General features: G+C 43.5%; 1 pseudogene; it reads left to right on the top strand.

The window, feature by feature from the left end:
- Window positions 1-6,414: 6,414 nt before the first annotated feature.
- On the top strand, window positions 6,415-6,638 carry LOC132532612 (small nucleolar RNA U3; annotated as a pseudogene).
- Window positions 6,639-9,861: the final 3,223 nt, after the last annotated feature.

Below are 9,861 nucleotides of genomic sequence, written 5' to 3'. Positions count from 1 at the left end.
GCCGCTTAAAAATTTTTCAAGGGTGGGAGAGATGCACAATGGTGTTTATGCAAACTGATGCTCATGTCTGAGGCTTCAGGGTCCCAGGTTCAATCCCCAGCAGGACTATAAACCAGAACTGAGCAGTGTTCTAGTAAATTAACAATAAATTAAAGCAGTTTTCAAAATAATTTATCAGTGGAAGTTGTTACTTTGGATGTATGTCTTAAAAAGTCTTTTATGTACCTAGGACTTCAAAAACCCTACCCTACCTTGCAAGATATATTCATTTCTCTCTTCCAACTTCCCTCTCCTTTTTAATCTTTTTTTAAAAAATTCTAAAAGTAAGACATGATTGTCAATGAAAAACTGAAAAAATGGGGGGAGGAGATAACAAAGATATGGAAATAGACTCCTAAGGCTATGCCTAAAGCTTCATACTCCCAGGTTCAATCCCCCCCACACCACCATAAGCAAGAGTTGAATAGTACTCTGGTTTAAGAAAAGAAAAAAAAATCGGAAAATAACATAGCAGATAAGAAGTGGCCCACTGCCCAAAACTCATCTATCTCCTTTAAGGGTGTAGTCCTTGAATCAAAGTTGTTTCTTAAATTCCTTACTATTTCTGCAAGGTGATGGTGCACCTGGTTAAGTGCACATATTACAGTGCGCAAGGTTAAGCTTCATGAGTGGTGAAGTAGGGTTGCTAGTGTCTCTCTGAGATAGTGTCTCTCTATCTCATCTTCCCTCTCAATTTCTGACTGTCTCTATCCAGTAAATAAGTATAATTTTTTGGGAGCCGGGCAGTGGTGCAGCGGGTTAAGTGCACGTGGCGGAAAGCACACGGGCTGGCATCAGGATCGCAGTTCGAACCCCCAGCTCCTCACCTGCAGGGGAGTCGCTTCACAGGCAATGAAACAGGTCTGCAGGTGTCTATCTTTCTCTCCCCCTGTCTTCATTTCCTCTCTCCATTTCTCTCTGTTCTATCCAACAACAACGATGATAAACAACAAGGGCAACAAAAAGGAAAAAAAAATTTTAAATAAGTGTAATTTTTTAAATTTAGGAAAAACTTTTTAAAAATTCCGTATTATACTTTAGAACCCAAAAATATGGGCAGGGAAACAGCATAATAATTATGCAAAAGAACTTCATGCCTGTCTCAAGCCTTCTGAGATTTCATGACTCAGTTCAATCCCCAGAACCACCAAAAACCAGGGCTGAGGGGGTCGGGAGGTAGCGCAGTGGGTTAAGCCCACACTGTGCAAAGCGCAAGGAACCTCTTAAGGATCCCCGTTGGAACCCCTGGCTCCTCAACTGCAGGGGCATCGCTTCACAGGCGGTGAAGCAGATATGCAGGTGTCTTTCACTGTCCCCTCTGTCTTCCCTTCCTCTCTCCATTTCACTCTGTTCTATCCAACAAAGACATCAATAATAACAGTAAAAAAATAAAGGGCAACGAAAGGAGGAGGAAAAGCAAAGAAAAATTAAAAAACAAGTCTGAGCAGTCCTTCTGGTCTCTCTTTAGTTATCTCATTAAAATAGCTAGAGTAAGGTGGGGGAGATAGCATAATGGTTATGCAAACAGACTCTCGTGCCTGAGGCTCCAAAGTCCCAGGTTCAGTCCCCCACACTAGCGTAAGCCAGAGTTGAGCAGTGCTCTGGTATTTCTCTCTGTGTCTCTGTCTGCATCTCTCTCAAAAATAAAATAAATAAAATATTTTAAAAAAATAAATAGGGAGTCAAGTAGTAACGCAGCAGGTTAAGCGCAGGTGGCACAAAGAGCAAAGACCAGCGGAATGATACAGGTTTGAGCCCAGCTCCCTACCTACCGGGCAGTTGCTTCCCAAGTAGTGAAGCAGGTTTGAAGGTGTCTATCTTTTTCTCCCCCTCTCTGTCTTCCCCTCCTCTCTCCATTTCTCTCTGTCCTATCCAATGACAACGACATCAATAACAACAACACTAATAACCACAACAATGATAAAACAAGGGCAACAAAAGGGGGGAATAGACTTTTCTGAACTAAGTTTCTCATCTAAAACTCTTTAAATGATAAATGTATTAATTAATGAAAGTGAGAGAGAGTGAAAGAGGCATGAGTGGTGACATAACTGTTACACACACGTTACAATGCTCAAGGAACTAGGTTCGAGCCCCTAGTCCCCACCTGCAAGGGGAAAACTTTTTATGTTGTGAAGCAGTGTTGCAGGGTCTCTCTCTCTCTCTCTCTCTCTCTCTCTCTCTCTCTCTCTTTTAAAGAGGAGCTTTATTATTTTATTATTATCTTTATTTATTTGATAGAGACAGCCAGAAATTGGGAGGAGTGGGGAGACAGAGAGGGAGAGAGACAGAGAGACACTTGCAGCCTTGCTTCACCATTTGTGAAGCTTTCTCTCTGCAGGTGGGGACCGGTGGTGACTTGAATCTGGGTCCCTGTGTGTTGTAATATGTGCAGTAGACCAGGTGTGCCACCACCTGCCCTCCCCATCACCCCCTTTCCTCTTGATTTCTGACAGTCTATATTCAATAAATAAAGATGATATAAAAAAATTAAAAGAGAGAGAGAGAAAGAAAGAAAAAGCCAAGAGCATTACTCTCACACTTGCAGAGCTAGGGATTGAATTTGGAACTTGAGAGGCTTGAGAATCCAGCACTTTTATCTACTGCACCATCTCCTAGACTGTATCAACTCTTAATTCTTTTGTTTTTTTATAACAAATTTGTTAACTTAGAGAAAGAGAGAGAGGGAGGGAGAGAGAGAGAGAGACATTGAGAGAGGAAATGGATTCCAGAAGAATTTAAAGACGGGTGCTGTCTTTGTTGATCTCACAGCAGCCTATACACGGTCTGGCACCGTGGTCTCTTAGTCAAGATCTCAAGATGCCTGCCTCCATGGGTGGCCAACACTATATCGTTTCTTCTCCAAAACAGAAGATTCCGGGTTCATCTGGGTGACAAGTCTAGCAGATGGAGACTTGTCTCAAGTGGCCTCCCCCAGGGCTCTGTTCTGGCTCCTACGCTATTTAATATTTACATCAATGACCTCCCAGAAACTTCTTCAAGGAAGTTCATCTACGCCGATGACATCTGCTGTGCAACTCAGGCATCCAAGTTCGACATCCTCGAGGAAACACTCACGAAAGACATGTCTCTGATATCTGATTACTGTAAAAAATGGCAACTAATCCCTAGCACTGCAAAAACGGTATCATCTGTTTTCCATCTACACCATGCCTCGGCCTCGCATGAGCTTAATGTGCAGCTTGGCGATACGAGAATCCGGCATGAAGCCCAGCCAGTCTATCTTGGCGTTACTCTCGATCGCACCCTGTCATTTCACAAACATCTCATAAAAACTGCAGCAAAGGTGGGCGCGAGGAATAACATCATTGCAAGACTGGCCAGCTCCTCATGGGGCACGAGCGCTTCCACACTACGATCATCCTCTCTGGCATTATGCTATTCCACTGCAGAATACGGTGCCCCAGTATGGTTCCGTAGCCCCCATGTCCACTTGGTCGATTCCAAATTATATTCCTCCATGAGGATAATTTCTGGAACCATCCGTTCCACCCCGGTCCCATGGCTGCCAGTTCTTAGCAACATCGCCCCGCCAGATATTCGTCGGGATGTGGCATCATCTAAGTTCATTTCCCACGTCTACGCTCGACCAGACCTGCCAATATACGCGGATATCTTCGCCCACCCTGTCCAACGCTTGACGTCTCGTCATCCAATCTGGTCCCCTACGCCTACACTGAACTTCTCTGTTCCAGACTCTTAGAAACAGAGCTGGCAGTCAGCTGAGGTAAAGAACAAGCACCTCATCACAGACCCCTGCAAGCGTCAACCCGGCTTTGACCTCGCACGTTATGATTGGGCCCTCCTCAATCGCTATCGAACAGGCCATGGCCGGTGCGCCGCTATGTTCCATCGCTGGGGAGCTAGAGACGACCCGAACTGCCCCTGCGGCTCCAGACAGACTATGACCCACATAGTCAACGACTGCCACCTCTCCAGATTCAAAGGAGGTCTGGAAACTTTACATCAGGCTCAACCTGACGCTGTTGACTGGCTATGGAAGAAGGGCAAACGCTAGAAGAAGAATTGAGAGAGGAGTGGGGAGCTAGATAAGGAGAGAAACATACAAGTGCAGCATTGCTTCACCACTTGCAAAGCTTTCATCCTGCAAGCTGGGACCAGGGCCTTGAACCCAGTTCCTTGGGCATTGTAACATGGATGTGTAGCTAGCCTGCATGGCCCAGGCTATTTCATAGGAAAAGGATTCGAGGATTGCTATGGAGGACTCTGTCTTCTTCTTTTTTTTTAATTGAATTTTAAAGTTTTTAAATAAATTTGAATTTCATTTTTGAATAGTTTAAAAATAATTTTTAAATATTTTACTTACTGGATAGAAACTAGAGAAATCGAGAGGGGGAGGAGATAAACAGCTGCAGCCCTGCTTTCCCACTTGTGAAGTTTCCCCCGTGTCGGTGAGGACTTGAACCTGGGCCTTTTTGCACTGTAATGTGAGTGCTTAATCAGGTGCATCACTACCTGGCCCCTAAAATAATTTTTTAATGTTTATTTATTATATTTTGTTTCCCTTGTTGTTTTATTGTTGTAGTTATTACTGTTGTCGTCGTTGTTGGATAGGACAGAGGGAAATGGAGAGAGGAGGGAGAGGAAGACAGAGAGGGGGAGAGAAAGATAGATACCTGCAGACCTGCTTCACTGCCTGTGAAGCGACCCCCCTGCAGGTGGGGAGCCAGGGGGCTTGAACCTGGATCCTTATGCCGGTCCTTGCTCTTTGTGCCACCTGCACTTAACCCGCCGTGCTACCACCCGACTCCTCCCCTAAAGTAATTTTAAGATAGCAAAAAACTGTTTTATACTTTTTCATTGAAATTGCAAAATTTGATACTATCATTTGACCATCTTATTTTTTTTATTTATTTATTTTTGCCTCCAGGGTTATTGCTGGGGCTCAGTGCCTGCACCATGAATCCACTGCTCCTGGAGGCCATTTTTCCCCCTTTTGTTGCCCTTGTTTTTGTAGCCTTGTTGTGGTTATTATTGTTGTTGTCGGTGTTGTTCATTGTTGGATACAACAGAGAGAAATGGGGAGAGGTGGGGAAGACAGAGACGGGGAGAGAAAGACAGACACCTGCAGACCTGCTTCACTGTCTGTGAAGTGACTCCCCTGCAGGTGGGGAGCCGGGGGCTCGAACCAGGATCCTTAAGCCAGTCCTTGCGCTTGGCACGATGTGCGCTTAACTCACTGCGCTAGCTAGCACCCGACTCCCTTATTTTCTTTTTTTAACCAGAGCACTGATCAGCTCTGGCTTATGGTGTGCGTATTGGGGGGTGAGGGGGAGGGCTGAACCTGGGAATTTGGAGCCTCAGACTTGAAAGTGTCTTTGCATAACCATTATGTTATCTACCCCCACCTGTGGGTTTTAATATTTAAGAGGCCCAGAATATAGAGACTCACATGCCTGGGGCTTCCTATTTTGAGTCGTGGTCTTGCTCTCTGACTTCTCTCTGATGTGAAACTCTCTCTGTCTAATGTGAAATTTAAAAAAAAAACAAAAAACAAACTTTAAGTAAAATAAAATTTAAAGTATAGATAATGTAAATTCTCTAATCTTGAACATTAGAAAATTATGTATCAGAAATGAATTCTATGCTATTGCAGTTAATTTCTTCCTCCCCTCTCTTCTCCTCCCCTCTCTTGTCCTTACTCCTCTCACCTCTGGTTGTTATAGCTGGTTCCAGCACTGGATCTGGGATGTCTCCAATACAAAGCCCTGTGTGCTATTGCTGGACTGTCTGCCTGGCTTAATTTCTCTATTTTCTTTTTCTCTCACATTATTACCATTATTTGGTTTGTACATGTTTTTGAAACCGCCATGAAATTGATTTGATCAAAATGAAATTGCTGCTCCCTCAATAGCGATGTTGAATTAAGTCCTGTGATATCTTCACCTAGCAAATCATTATGGAAAATTACACCTATTTTACTTGTTTTGCAGGAACATGATACTGGAAGACTTGATTTATTAAAGGTGTAGAACTTACTTTGCTATAATTAAACCTACAGTATATACTTATACTATAATCTTGATTTTAATATATTATAAAGCCAATAATATATTATTAAAAAGTATTTTATGCATTTATTTTCCCTTTTCTATATTTATTCCCTTTTGTTGCCCTTGTAGCTTTTTATTGTTGTAGTTATTGTTGTTGTTATTGATGTCATTGTTGTTGGGTAGGACAGAGAGAAATGGAGAGTGGAGGGGAAGACAGAGAGGGGGAGAGAAAGATAGACATCTGCAGACCTGCTTCACTGCCTGTGAAGCGACTCCCCTGCAGGTGGGGATCCTGGGGCTGGAACTGGGATCCTTGTGCTCGCACCACCTGCGCTACCACCCGACTCCCCCCAGCGATCATTTCTGTAATATGTTACTAGAGAAGTTCCTCTGATCCTGTAGGGCACCTGAAGGCATGAGGCGGAGGCTCAGGATTCTCTCCTGAGCGTGAAGGCAATTCTAGGTGTTGCTTTTGCAACTGCCTTTTGCCATTGATGATAGTTCTTCTCTTCTCTCTCTCCCCTCCCCCCACAGACCTGGTATGTGTATGACCCCTGCAGGGCTCAAAGGAACTACCCACAGCTTGTTAGTGACCAGTTCTACTACACTGAAGGGCAGACTGTTCAGACATGGAGAGAAGTTTACCCCAAGGCAAGGCAGGAAAGAACAGGGAAACAGGAAGTTGGTGCTATTTCCTTCTTTCCTTTCCTGCTTTTATCACAAAATTGGCTTACTTAGAAGAAGAAGAAAAAAAAAATGCTTAAGTATCCTTTCAAACTGTTTATAAATTAGGCTGCTTTTTACATCCTTAGTAGAAATGGAAGTTGTCTGAAATAAGTGATCTCATACACTTCTGAATATTTTTTATTATTATTTACTTATTTATTCCCTTTTGTTGCCCTTGTTTTATTGTTGTAGTTATTATTGTTGTTGCCATTGATGCCATCGTTGTTGGACAGGACAGAGAGAAATGGAGAGAGGCGGGGAAGGCAGAGAGGCAGAGAGAAAGACAGACACCTGCAGACCTGCTTCACAGCCTGTGAAGCGCCTCCCCTGCAGGTGGGGAGCCGGGGGAGGGGGGTCCCCTTCTGAATATTTAAAAATCTCTGTAATACAAAATCTTCTACAATAGCAATTCTTTTTTTAAAAAAAATTTATTAGTGATTTACAAAATCATATGTCAACAGGAGTATAATTCCATATCATTCCCACCACCAGAGTTCTGAATCCCCAATCTTTTTATTGCAAGCTACAGCAGTTTTCCTAAGATTGTATGGGTTAACTATTATTTCTACAACGATCTGTCGATATTTGTATATAATTGCCCTGCCCTTTCTTTTAAGACCCCTTCTTCGCTTCCTTTTTTTTCTTCACATTTATTATTTTTATTATATTTATTTATTTATTGGATATAGACAGCCAGAAATCGAGAGAGAAGGGGGTGATAAAGAGGGAGCGAGACAGAGAGACACCTGCAGCCCTGCTTCACTGCTTGCAAAGCTTTCCCCCTGCAGGTGGGGACCGGAGGCTTGAACCCGGGTCCTTGCGCACTGTAACATGTGCGCTCAACCAGGTGTGCCACCTCCCGGCTTCCCTCTCTTCCTTTTCAAGCTACACAGAACCCTATTACTACATCCAAATGTCCCTCTCTCCCTCCTCTCTCTCTGGGTCCTGATGGATTAGAGTTCAGAGCCCTCTTATCCTCTTCCTTCTGTCATTTCTCCCCCACTGGGAGTGTGGTAGGTGTTCTGTCTTCTGTAATTGCTTCTCTGCTGGACATGGGTTTTGGCAGACCCAATCCATAATGGCCTCTACCTCCCCCATCCCCCACCTGTTTCTACCTTTCTCTGGTGGGGTAGGGCTCTGGAGAGGTGAGGTTCCAGGACACACTGGTAAGGTCTTTATTATTATTATTTTTAATATTCATTTTATTTATTCCCTTCTTGTTTTATTGTTGTAGTTATTATTGTTGTCATTGTTGTTGGATAGGACAGAGAGAAATGGAGAGAGGAGGGGGAAGACAGAGGGGGAGAGAAAGATAGACACCTGCAGACCTGCTTCACTGCTTGTCAAACGACAATGCCCCTGCAGGTGGGGAGCCAGGGCTCGAACCGGGATCCTTATGCTGGTCCTTGTGCTTTGCACTACCTGCGCTTAATCCGCCCGACTCCCCAGTCCTTATGTTTTAATGAACAAAACAAAGAATTTTGACCCACAGGAGATAGCATAATGGTTATGCAAAAAGACTTCAGTTCCAGCGGCCAGGTGGTGGCATACCTGTTTAAGTGCACATGTTACAATGCACAAGGACCCAGTTATTCATTTATTTATTTAATTGTCTTTATTTATTTTTTGGATAGAAACAGCCAGAAACTGAGAAAGAAGGGGGAGACAGAGAGGAAGAGAGATACCTGCAGCACTGTTCTACCACTTGTGAAGCTTTCCCCTTGCAGGTGGGGACCAAGGGCTTGGACCCGGGTCCATGTGTACTGTAACATGTGTACTCAAGCAGATGCGCCACCACCTGGCCCAAGGACCCAGGTTTGAGTCCCCGTCCTCACCTGCAAGGGGAAATCTTCACGAGTGGTGAAGCAGTGCTGCAGGTGTCTCTATGTCTGTCTTCCTTTCTATCCCCCCCTTCCCTCTTGAGTCTGGCTGTCTCTACCCAATAATTAAATAAAGATAATGAAAAAATTAGGGATGGGTGAGACAGCATAATGATTATGCAGACTCTCATGCCTGAGGTTACTATATCCCAGGTTCAATCCCCCGTACCACCATAAGCCAGAGCTGAGCAGTGCTCTGGTGTTTCTCTCTGCGCGACTTTATCTCTGCATCTCTCTCAAAAATAAAAATAAAAATAAAATAAAATTAAAAGTTCACCCCATAGACATATTTATTAAACCATTAAAAAAAAAAAAAAAAACTCAGGGTTTGCTATATAGTACCCATTACTTGTAAATCCTGTGCCACTGGTTGCCTCTGATCTACTTGGTCTAGGCTTTTGAGAGAGTCCGCATATCAAATACACAGCCTATATATTAAGAAGACTCAGTTTGTGTTTTAAAAACTTAGAGACATACAATTAATTTTCCCCCTCTCATATTAATTATCTAGTGATTTATATGACTACACTTTACTAGAAGTGTACATAAACACCATTCCCACCACCAAAAGACTGAGTCCCATCCCACGCACCCACCCCCACCCCCCCACCGGCCCAGGAAGCCGCATGTCTACCCCTCACCACAGAGTTTTTACTTTGGTGCCCTACTTTCAATTTAGTCAGATCCTGCTTTTAGTTTCCCTTTCAGATCTTCTTTCTCAACTTCTGTTGATGAGTGGGATCATTCCATACTCATCTATCTTTCTGACTTAGCTCACTTAACATAATTCCTTCTACCTCTGTCCAAGATGGGTCAGAGAAGGTGGGTTCATTGTTCTTGATAGCTGTATAGTATTCCATTGTGTATATATACCACAGCTTTCTCAGACACTCATTTGTTGTTGGGCACCTGGGTTGCTTCCAGGTTTTAGCTATTATGAATTGTGCTGCTATGAACATAGGAGTACACACCTCTTTTTGGTTGGGTGTTATGGAGTCCTTGGGGTATAACCCCAGGAGAAGAATTACTGGATCATATGGAAGGTCCATGTCTAGCCTTCTGAGAGTTTTCCAGACTGCTCTCCACAGAGGCTGGACCTAACAAAAGGTCTTTTCAAAGTTAACCCAATTACCAAATAATGTGATGATAACATTAACTATTGATTGTCTTTTTGAATCCTA

This window comes from Erinaceus europaeus, chromosome 13 (genome assembly GCF_950295315.1).
Source record: "Erinaceus europaeus chromosome 13, mEriEur2.1, whole genome shotgun sequence".
NCBI lineage: Eukaryota > Metazoa > Chordata > Mammalia > Eulipotyphla > Erinaceidae > Erinaceus > Erinaceus europaeus.
Note: the sequence above shows the minus strand (reverse complement) of the source record. Positions and strands in the feature narration are given on the sequence as shown.